Source organism: Pteropus vampyrus, unplaced genomic scaffold, assembly GCF_000151845.1.
Source record: "Pteropus vampyrus isolate Shadow unplaced genomic scaffold, Pvam_2.0 Scaffold41, whole genome shotgun sequence".
Classification (NCBI taxonomy): Eukaryota; Metazoa; Chordata; class Mammalia; order Chiroptera; family Pteropodidae; genus Pteropus; species Pteropus vampyrus.
Genome location: NW_011888822.1, coordinates 1,470,432 through 1,482,082, shown reverse-complemented (window position 1 = coordinate 1,482,082; position 11,651 = coordinate 1,470,432). Strand labels below are relative to the sequence as shown.

The 11,651-nt window shown below is 36.1% G+C and overlaps 1 protein-coding gene and 1 pseudogene across 7 annotated transcripts in view; one reads left to right on the top strand and one right to left on the bottom strand.

The window, feature by feature from the left end:
- Positions 1-11,651, top strand: part of FHIT (fragile histidine triad) — a 1,380,266-nt gene that overhangs the window by 413,576 nt on the left and 955,039 nt on the right. The gene's annotated exons all lie outside the window — the stretch shown is intronic.
- On the bottom strand, positions 9,711-9,829 carry LOC111738640 (annotated as a pseudogene).

Here is an 11,651-nt window from a genome sequence, read left to right as displayed (position 1 = left end):
TTTCTCAGGATGGTTTACGTCCTGGCAGTTAATTGTTTGCTATTGTTGGTGTAGAAACACAATGCTGTTAGCAACACAGAATTCTCAGGCTTTCTGTTTAGATTGTCTACATGTAGGCTAGCCAGAATTTAGATATTTGTAAACGGAATTAGAACAGTAGTCTTTTTTCACAATATAAAATTCAGATAAGTGTAACCGGTCATGGCCCAACTCTTGTTTATTAATTAAGGCTTTATAATATGGCATCATTTTTGGAAGCTGTTGCTTATGCAAAGAGGAATACTAATTACATTCTGCATCTTTTGTAATAATGGAGCCGCATTTTGGACAATGCAGTTTATCCAGACAATGCATTAATAAGGAGGCTCAGAATGTTTAATGGGAGACTGATATAGCTGTGAAAGCGTAGCATAAACAATATTACTGGCCAGTCTGGTGCAGTAGCAATATGTTACATGCTGTTAACCTCAAGAGATCTCCGAATAGCTTTTATTTGTGCCTGCTTGATATTTGTTGACCATATCTTGATACAAAGGAAGTCAAGTGACCTAAGAAAATCTATTTGGTAATTTTGTTTTGCCATTCTCTTAACACTTGCTGAGGCTTTAAAAACAGTAGGCCTTTGCATTTGTGGATTTTTTCCTTAGTTTTTTCCCCCAAGAATGGTTATTTTTATAATTATCATTATGAATTTCTTATAATGGCCATTGTTAGGATCAGAATAGACTACCATTTCTTTCCACCAAAAAATTTTTTTTATTGAGATATAATTCATGTACCATAATATTAACCCTTTTTAAAGTACACAATTAGGTTTTAGTATATTTGTAAAGTTATGTAACCATCACAGCTTTCTAGTTCCAGAATATTTTCATCACCCTAAAAAAAAACCCTGTACCTATAGCAATCATTACTCATCCTCCCCTTCTCCTAGCTCCTGGCAATGACTACTCTACTTTCTGTCTCTATAGGTTTGTCTATTCTGGAAATTTCATATAAATGAAATCATACAGTATGTGGTCTTTTGTGATTGGCTTCTTTCACTTAGAATACTATTTTCAAGGTTCATCCATGTTGTAGAGTGTATTCATGCTTCATTTCTTTTTATTGCTAAAAACAAAGAAATTATGTAATCCGTGCATTATATGGATATACTATATTTTGTTTATTCACCACTAGATGGACATTTATGTTGTTTCCACATTTTGGCTATTATGAATAATGTTGCTGGGAACTTTTGTATAGAAATTTTTGTTTGCATTTATAAATACATTTTTACCTCTGGGGTATATACTTAGGAGTAGAATTGCTGGGTCATATGGTAACTCTATGTTTAACTTTTGAGGAAATGCCAGGCTGTTTTTCAGAGCACCACTTTACATTCCCATCAGCAATGTATGAGGTTTCAAATTTCTCCACATCTTAGGAAACACTTGTTATTGTCTATCTTTTTGATTATAGCCATCCTAGTGGGTGTGATTTACATTTCCTTATTGACTAATAATGTTGAACATCTTTTCATGTGTTTATTGGCCATTCGTATATATTTTTTGTGGGCTACCATTTTTAACCCCTATTTTATGAAAAAATAGAGACATGGAAGAACTGAGACTTACCAGGCTCATTACATAAGAAATAGCCCATCAGTACTGGAATTTAAGCTTTCTAACTCATTGATGCAAAAGCTGAGAGGTTCAGCACCGAATAATGAAATAAGCTATTAGCTATCTGCATTTAGTTATGACACTTTTATTTTGCAAATGATAGAATCTCGGCTCTAATTGTGACTTAATGAAAGTAAGGGGGTTTTGGCTTACCTAGTTGAAAAGTTTAGATCTATTTTGCCTTCAGGGATGGCCGGGTCCAGTTGCTCAAAGATAGCATCAGAAATCTGTTTCTCTCATCTCTTAGTTCTGCTTCCATTAGGTTGGTGTTAAGCGTAGGCAGTGTCTCTGTGGTGGCTAGATGGCCACCAAAGGCTCAAAGTTTATATATTACCAGCTTAGACTGCCAGTAGGATTTTTTTTTTTTTAAATACACTTCTTTACCAATAGTTCCAGTCTAAATTTCAGGATTGAATATTATTTAAGTAGTATTAATTTGACTTGAATCAACGATTTGCTTCCTGAATCATTCATCAAATGAAATATACTGATTGGTCATTTGTCCACACTTGGTGGTGGGGTGTGAAGTTAGCTCCGTCCACGCCATTTGCTCTAAGAGTTGGAAAGAGGAGGTTCCCCAGAGGACAGTCAGAATACTAATACCAGCATAATAAGGAATGCATGCTAGGGCAAGCAGAACTCATAGATGTTCACCAAGTTACTCAGTTTTGTCATTGGGCTGTGATTTATCATTTACTGATTTCTTATTGTCTGTGGATTTGGCTTAAAGGGATCAGAGTTTCTGAAAAGTAATTTCTGGTTTCTTGTAAGTGATATATTAATCGACCAATTTCTAATTTTTTCCCTGGTATTGAGAGATCATTTGTTTTAATAAATGCTGATAACGTTCTTGTAGCTTTTCATAGTAATTCTTGATGCTAGCCATTTTGTGCCATTTTGTGTCTGAGTTGTTTCAAATTGCTTTGTTTCAGTGTTTGAGAAATGAAACATCCCCTTCAAAGTAAGTATAAATATAGCTATTTATTTATTTAAATTATAAGTCCCTGTGAAGTCATTTACCATTTCTATATTTCATTATGTTTTACAAGGCACGACATAAGCCTCCTCATCATATAGTAAATCTTTCATACAGAATTAAAATTTAATGAGGAAGGTAAATCTGGCATAGTCACTAAAGTAGAAATACTTTTTTCTTCTCAGCTCTTACTTAACTCTTCAACTCTAGATAACTAACTTTCCCCATTCTAAGTCACCTAGCTTCTAAAATATAGAGAAGTCAAGAAGTAGCAGCATTTATGTATTGTTTTCTCACTCTTTTTTTTTTTTTTGGACCCGTAAAATTGACATGTATCTTGTCGATATGATAGGGTTTTCCACTCACATACCAACTGTATTTCTTAGATAAGATCCATGTAGAGTGCTATTTTAAAAGTTTCTAAAGTTTCTTTCAGACTTAGCAGAAAAAAATGCTATGATCAATTAAGGATGTCTGTCACAGGCCCAGGACATGAAAGAGATGGCACTTGTAATGTTTTCCTTTCCTACTTACATCTTCAAACTAAATTCTAACACTGAATGTTTGCAAGATTGGGTCAGTGACCTAGATGATTCAGATCAACAGATGGTTCTTCTTTCGTTGCCCAGATGGTTCTTTCATTGCCCAGATAAACTCTTTTGCCTTGCTTGTCCTGTTGGTGTTTGAATCATCGAGGTTGCCTTAACTATGGAGACCTGACTTAGACTGTCTATTTTGATCCAAAAGTGTACCGAATATACAATAAAAACTTCTAGCCTAGTGAAATTAAACAAATAAACTGTTTTTTTTTTTTTCGTCCAAAGTATACATCTAATGTTTGCAGGGTATACAACACTGCAGAATCCTCAGGGGAAACAAGGGGTGAAGGTGGTAGGAGGCAGTGCCCTCAGTTTCCAAGATCTGAAGGTGGTAGGAGGCAGTGTCCTCAGTTTCCAAAAGGGGTTGGAGGGCTCACAAATGGAGCACAAAATGTACATACAGAGGCTGAAGGAATAAAACATTATCACTTGATAATAATTTAATAAAAAGTAGCAAGTAGCATTTAGAGAGAAGAGTATAGAGAATGGTAGTTTAATCATAAAGAATGAAATGTAGAGTAATCCAGGTAAGGTTATGTGGAGGAAGTATCTTCCTGAGCAAAGTCTTAAAGGAAATGATGAGCATAGATTGGTGGAAAGGATACGTAGTTGGGGTGGGGTCTAGTGGTGAAAAACTAAAAGCTACTCATTGTAAGATGGCATAACTCAGAGGTCTTAATCTATCAGCTCTCTGGCAAAAACAAAAAACAGATGTTTACTACACTAGAATATAAAAATAGAATATATTGGAAAAATGAAAGATTTCATGTAGATATTAGAAAACAATAGAAAATCTGGGAATTTCATATAAAATGCAGATTTTTTTTAACTTTTATATAAAAAATGGACCTCTCAGCAATTAGCCTAAGTTCCTAGTAGGCAACAAATGGCTGGAGGTGAATGGCAATTGTCATAGTAGACAGTTTGCCACAGTCTCCACCTCTTCCTGAAGCCTCCTAACACTGAGCTCAAAGGACAATTGCCATCTAGCACCATGCTTGCACTATTGAGACCACTTCTGTATACCTATGTCTCTAGTAAAGTTTGGAAAATGAAAAATAAATTTTGAGAAGTCTCTTACAAAAAAAATTGAGGAGGGAGATAGTGTGTTGAGTATGCAATTAAGTTGTCTTTTTTGTTTATAGCTAGATTGTTTTACTCATTTATTTATATTTCATCCCAGTGCAATAGGCATTTGAGTTCGCATTCCTCCTGGGAGAAGCAAAAAGTAGTAGGTACAGTTTATCAAGAAGAGTATAGAGAGAATGGTAGAGAATTTCCATCTAGCTGGAATAGAAACCATTGTTTAATGATTTTTCATCTGTAAAGACTTTAGGGAAAGGCTTCAATGGCAAACTAAAGGACTTAGTTTGACCTGTCTGAAAAGGTGGGAATTTAGAGTCAGAAGTATTATTAACAGAAATGTTAATGAACATATGAAGAAAGGAGTTAATGTGGATTTGCCAAAAACGAAGTGACCAGAGTAATCTTCATTTTTTGACAAGGTTACTGGAGTAGAAGATAAAGTCAAGTTTGAGAAATAGTATATTTTAGCAATGTATATGTATCTCAAGGTGTTTTGTGGTCAAGACTGAGAAGTATGAGATGGTCGATAGCACAACCATGAATTTAGAGCTGGTAGGAGAAGTTTTAGGTTATCTACAGAATTTTAAAGGCTTGCCCCAAGGTTTAAGCTCTGTAAAGGAAAGGAAATTGAGGCATCTGTGTCTCTTTGGTTATGGGCATAATATGCTCCTTTCTGTTATTTTCAGTAGTCAAATGATTTGATCCAGGTTTCAATTTACAAAATAAATTTGGATAATATTTTAGTAATAAGATAATGTTCTTTGATCTCCTGGATGAGCTTTATTTCCTGGAGTCACATAGTAAGTTTTCCTGGAGTCACATAGTAAGTTTTCCTATAATGAGACTTCTGCCTCATTCACATTTTATATTGATATAGTTTTCTGACCATGCAAACTATATAATAACATTACAGTAGAGTCACTATCTGCCTCTATTGCTGTTAGCTGGATTAGTCTTATCGTAATTACGTCTTTGCCATAGGTGCCCTGGCTTCTCTATCTCTTTCTTGTTTATCTCAGTTAAAATATATAAAAATGTATTAACAGTTTGATACACTGGATTCTCTAGAGGGCTGAGCCCTATATTAAATTGTGGTTTCCTAAATACAGGAAGAGAGTAGAGGGACTTGGAACATTTCTGATGCTGAGTTTTTATTATATTGTGAGCTTTCCTTCAGCACCTTAAGGATCCATCTTTCTCAATATGTGTAGAAGTGGGGAAACTGAAAGGGAAATTGTTTTCTGCATTCTCTATAATGGTTTTTATTTAAGAATGATAAAGCAATACTTGCTAAGCCTAGACCAGTTCTGCAACAGCCTGCTGAAAATCCCAGGGGAGATGCAGTGATGTTTCTGTGTCGGAAAGAAATAAACTTCAAAATGTTATTTGGTATATAAAGTTATTATAAGTATATTGGAGACAGTTTGCTTTGTGTAAAAAAGACTCAACTTGGAGTTGGTCTAGCCATGCTTAACCCTTATATGTCTAGTTGCTTCTATTCTGAAACATTAAAGAGACACTATTAATAAGACATAGACAGGCTGCAGGGTTCAAGGCCTCACTCCACTCCTTATGTGGGTCAGTTAACCTAGCATCTCCTTTTCCTTCTGCACAAAATGGGATGAATAGTAGTACTTACCTCAAACCTTTGGATTAAATAAATTAGTTGCCATTTTTCAGGTGCTTAGCTAGAGCATGATATAATGTAAGACTAAAAAAATGTCAGTTATTATTACTGTGTTTATTATATTAATGATGCAGCTGATATAGGGAAAGAGGGTTAGACTTCAAGTGAGGAACCCTGGATTATCTGATATAAAACTATTTTAACTTGGTAAGTCAACCTACTTCTTTGTCCACATTTTCCCCACTGAAAACTCACCAGAATCTCCATATGAGACGTCCAAATCTGGGAACAAAGTGAGCTAGTGAGAGCAAAAGTTTCAGACATCTGGGACAATGTTTCTAAGATTAAATTGCTATACAGATTCAGTCTTTTCAAAGCTATTTTACTTGCATTTTGCCCTATAGACAAACAGAGAAAGAGTAGTTTTGAAAATTGATGCTATCTGTTATACTATTGCTTAATGAATTCCTGATTCTCAGATTGGAAGTAATTGGCTTCATATCTGGATCTCTAATCCAGTTCTAATTGACTCATTTCATCAATCACCTAGTCACTAATGCAATTTTTGGAGTGTTGACAAAACCTTTTCAGCCATCAGATCAATCTTGAGTGATATCTTGAGTGGTAAGATTTCTCTAATCCTATCTTGGGTTAGAAAAGGAGAAGAACTTTTGTTGTCAGCTCCCTGACCAGATATGGGAATGCCATTGACTAGTGCTAGATTTTGGCTTGTTCATTTTTGGGTATTTTGCATATATGCTTATCTACTATTTGTTAGAAATCATTATCAGACATTTTTGGCCTCACTTTTCAGTGCTGCTCCTTTCCTCAATTTATCATCCTTTCCCTGCTAGTTCCGTGACCTAAGGAATGCAAGATTGGTAGCCTCATTCTCAGTGTCATCATCTGCAAGATAGAGTTCTATCTATTTCAAGACGTTTGTGGGAAGATATCAATCAGTCCAAGCATGCGAAGTGCTCATAAGTTAATGCATGTTAAATACAAGCATAGTGACTGACACATACTAATTACTAAATAGTTGCTAGTTATCATTAGTAGTAGCATATCAATTAATAATAGTAGTACTAATTAGCTAATAATTGTAATGCTGCTTCCAAAAATAGCAGAATATTATAAATATTACTAATGTAAAGTGATATACCTAGATTAGTCATATACCTAGATTAGTTAGTCATATACCTAGATTCTATGTACTGGTATCTGTTTAATAACTTGGTTAGCCAAAAATTACAGGAAGCTATCTCTGGCAGTGATTCCAAGATGCCACATAACAATGTGAATATCTTCGTACAAAATATGAAGGTGGTCCACTACCTTCCACCATATACAAAAATTAATTCAAAATGAATCAAAGATCTAAATGGAAGAAGTAAAACTATAAAACTCTTAAACAAAAACATAGGAATAAATCTTCAAGACCTTGGGTTAGCAATGATTTCTTAGATATGATGCCAAAAGTATAGTAACATAAAAAATAGATCAGTTGGATATAATAAAAATTTAAAACTTTCACACTTCATGTGATACCATCAAGAGGATAAAAAGACAACTTATAGAATGTAAGAAATTTTTTGCAAGTCATATATTTGATAAGGGACTCGTATCCAAAATATGTAAAGAACTCTTACATCTCAATAACAAAAAGACAAATAGCTCAATTAAAACGGGGCTAAGATCTGAATAGACATTTATCCAGATAAGATATACAAATGGAAAATAAGCCCATGAGAAGATCCTCAGCATCATTAACCATCAGGGAAATGTAACTCAAAATCACACAAAGATACCACCTCACATGTACTAGGATGGCAATAATCAAAAGGACAGATAATAACAAGGGTTAGTGAGGCTGTGCAGAAATTGGAACTCTCATAGACTGCTCGTGGGAAGTAAAATGGTGCAGTTGCTCTGGAAAACAGTTGAAAATTTCTTTAAAAGTTTAACAGAAATGTGACCGAACAATTCCACTCTTAGATATCTATTCATGGGAAATGAATACATGTGTACACAAAATCTTGTACACGAATGTTTGCAGCAGCATTATTCATAACAGCTCCAAAGTGTAAATGACCCAAATGTCCATCTACTGATGAATGGATAAATAAATTATGGTATACCCATACAATGAGGTATTATTCAGCAATGAAAAGGAATGAAGTACCAATAAAATGCTACATGATAGATTAACCTTGAAACATTATGCTAAATGAAAGAAGCCTGTCACAAAATGCTACATATTGTCTGATTCCATTTATATGAAATGGCCAGAATAGGCAAATTCATAGAGGCATCAAAGAGCCTAGTGGTTGCCTAGGGCTGGGGGGAGGGGGGGTCCGGGAGGCACAGGAGAGAAATGGATAGTGACTACTAACAAATGTGGCTTTCTTTATGGGGTGATGAAATTTTTTAAAATTGTTAGCGATGATGGTTATACGATGCCACTGAATTATACACTTTAGATGGATTAATTGCATGGCGTGTGCATTATATCTGAGAAAAAGCTGTTATAAAAATAAACAAAAGAGAGATGCTGTAGGGCTTGTTTTCTGTGGATGAAACTTGAAGTATGCTAGAATAAATGCTTCCTGGTCACTACTCAGTTCTGTGAGGACTGAGATTTACTTTAATTTTCTGCTAGAAACCCTGTTCTAGAAATAGAGGCACACAAAATATATTTGTTGATGAATGACTGTGTTGGTAGACCTCAAAACTAACCTGTTTCCCCAATTTCCAGAAGTCCTCACAGGATTCAGAAGTCATTTTACTTAGAATTATGGTTTACTATAGAAAGGATTCAAAGTAAAATCAGCATAGGAAAAAGGCGCATGGTATGAAGTATGGAGAAAATCATGGTGCAAGCTTCTAAGAGTTCTCTTCCAGTGGGGTCACACAAGATGTGCTTCATTCTTCCAGCAGTGAGCTGAGACATCAAGTATTATTTACCAAGGAAGCTCATTAGAGACTCTGCAGAAGGCTTCTGCCAGGGGCTGATCTGCTTAGCATATCCCAAATTCCAGACTCCCAGATGGAAAGCTGGTATTCGGCATAAACCATACTATTTGTACAAACAATTAAATCACATTTAAACCACTCCTATCATTGAGGGAAAATTTTATATCACTGTAGGGAACTGTTCGCCAGCCCAAGTTCCCACCAAGGGAACTTGGCAGTCAGGCCTTTCTGTGTGTAGGCTATGTCAGGTCGGCTATGTTAACTCTTTTCTGCACAATGAATAGAAGGATGCCAAGTTCTAAATTTCTGTGTGATCTATTACAAGCCTATTTGTGCAAAAATATTAGGAGGAGGAATCGGTGTGTCCCGAGTAGAGTGTTGTCTTGCACATAGCTGGCAGCTCAATGCATGCTCATCTCTAATGATAAAGAAGTTCTAGAAGTTGGTCTGTGTTCTTATTTTTCTTCCTAATTACCCACTAACAGGTGAATTAAAATCTTAGAGTAACGGTTTCAATCAGGGTGATTCTGTCCCCAAGAGGACATTTGGCCATGTCTAGAGATATTTTCAGTTGCCTACACACTACTAAAGACCCTACAATGCACAGGACAGCCCTTCACAACAAAGAATTACCTGGGCCAAAATGTCAACAGTACCAAAGTTGAGAAACTCTGCCTTAGAGTATATTCACAGGAGACAGCAGAACCTGAGAAAATTATCTATAAATTTATAGGAATAAGTAAGGCAATCAGGTAGTAACTCCCCACTTTTTTTTTTTTTTTTAATGCCTACAGCACCTGGTCTTCCTAGGTGGTCTCCTATGCAAGTACTAACCAGGCCCGACACTGCTTAGCTTCTGAGATCAGACGAGATCAGGCACGTTTAGGGTGGCATGGCCATAGACACGCCCCACCTTTTATGCCCACCCTACCTACACTCCCCTTTTTCATTTCTTGAGGTCTGTAAGCTGAAAATTATAAATTCTTCCTCTATTCCACATCTACTGGAAAAGAATGTTATGGGCAGAGAGAATATAATAGCCTTCATATTAGGGCTTCGGATCTTTTGCCTCAGATGGGTTGCCCAATCACTAACTGAAGGAATGTATGAGGATAGAACTACCAGCCTTCATGTTTTCATTGTTGAATTCATAATAGCTAAGAGTTGTCCTGACCATATCATCTATAAGCCCTGCCTATTTACCGCTGCAGTTTATGGCCTCATTTTCTTCCTTCTTTTTTCATAATACCTTTCAAAGTGGAAGCTAATGCGAATTTTGGTGCTCTCCAGTTCCAAACTGGTATGTCTAACACCATCAGACTGAATTAATTCAAACTATTAAGTGCAAAGTACATATTGCCATGGAGCTTATTCCAGATGCATTATTGTTAGTTTAATTGTTATGGCTAATCATTGGTTGTAGTTTTTCTGGGTGCTTGAAATAATAGTAATAATAATAATAATCACAATACTTTTTTTATAGTGCCTTTCTTTTGAGGATCTTGAAAAGACTGCATCTTGGAACCACTTATTGTAAAACTATCATTATCTGTGTATTTTAATTTGGCTAAAGTTCGAGGAAGAATATGCCAGTGTATGATTTAAAAAGGCAAGAAATATTGATATTCATGAATCATGCTTTTATGTTGTTGTTGCAATTTACCATCATGGCGAAACAGGAAGAGGGATAGTATTTCCAGAGAGCAATCCTGTGCTTTTGAAAATTATTCTTTTGTGTCCTTTGTGTTGACTTAGGATCAGTTCTGACTTCGTAGGTTTTAATTTTAAATGATGCTCAGATTGTTTGAGGCCTGTATTTTGTTTGGTCTGGCAAAGTAAGGCATTTTGGTTCTGTGTGTGCGTGTGCATGTGTGTGTGTGCGCACGCATGCGTGTGCGTGTGCGTGTGCGTGTGTGTGTGTGTGTGTGTGTGTGTGTGTGTTAAGGCCTTAAAAGAGATAAAGGGTCTTTAGATACTCCTCACTGCTTACATCACATTTTGAAAAGTTCAAAATGAGTGAGAAACATAGTATAATATGTCTGTACTTAAATATATGTTTACCCTCAAATGAGGTTGGTTATTAGGAAAAGGAGGCCTTTTAAAGTACAGTTTGGTCTCTTGATGCTCCAAATACTTGAACAGAGAAGGAGACAGAAGGTATGTTAAAGCAGTTCCCAGCTCACTTATTTCTTGTTGCCTGGCTGATTACTCAGGAGGTCTAACCTTTTTTTTTTAGCAGTTGAAATTAATTGCTCCCATAAAGCACTTGCTTCTACGAAACAATTATGACAGGTTTATGATGGCATCCTGATGAGTTTTGTTAAATCAACACTTAACCCTAAGGACCAGAATCGTCTTCACGTGTTACTGCACCTCCTCCCAGCAGTAATTCAGGTAACATGGATTTCCCCAGAAAGGGTTCAGTTTGGCTTCCGTGATACATGGAGAGTTTCCACCATCTGGCTGCTGTCAGGGAGCCCAAGGGAAATGAATTGCTGGACTTTTGCTACATGGATTCTTATTGTTGTCTCTTTCTATGGGAGAAGCAAGGCCATGGACTTATGCCATAAATAATGAGGACTCTTCTTGTCACTCAGCATGTGTTCCTCTGGAAAGCTGGGAGGAATGGAGAGAAAAAGGGTAAAGCAGTCATTCTATACCTGGGCTGCACATTAAAATCCCCTGTGGAATTAAGAAAAACCCTCAGGTGCCTGGGTTCCTCCCCC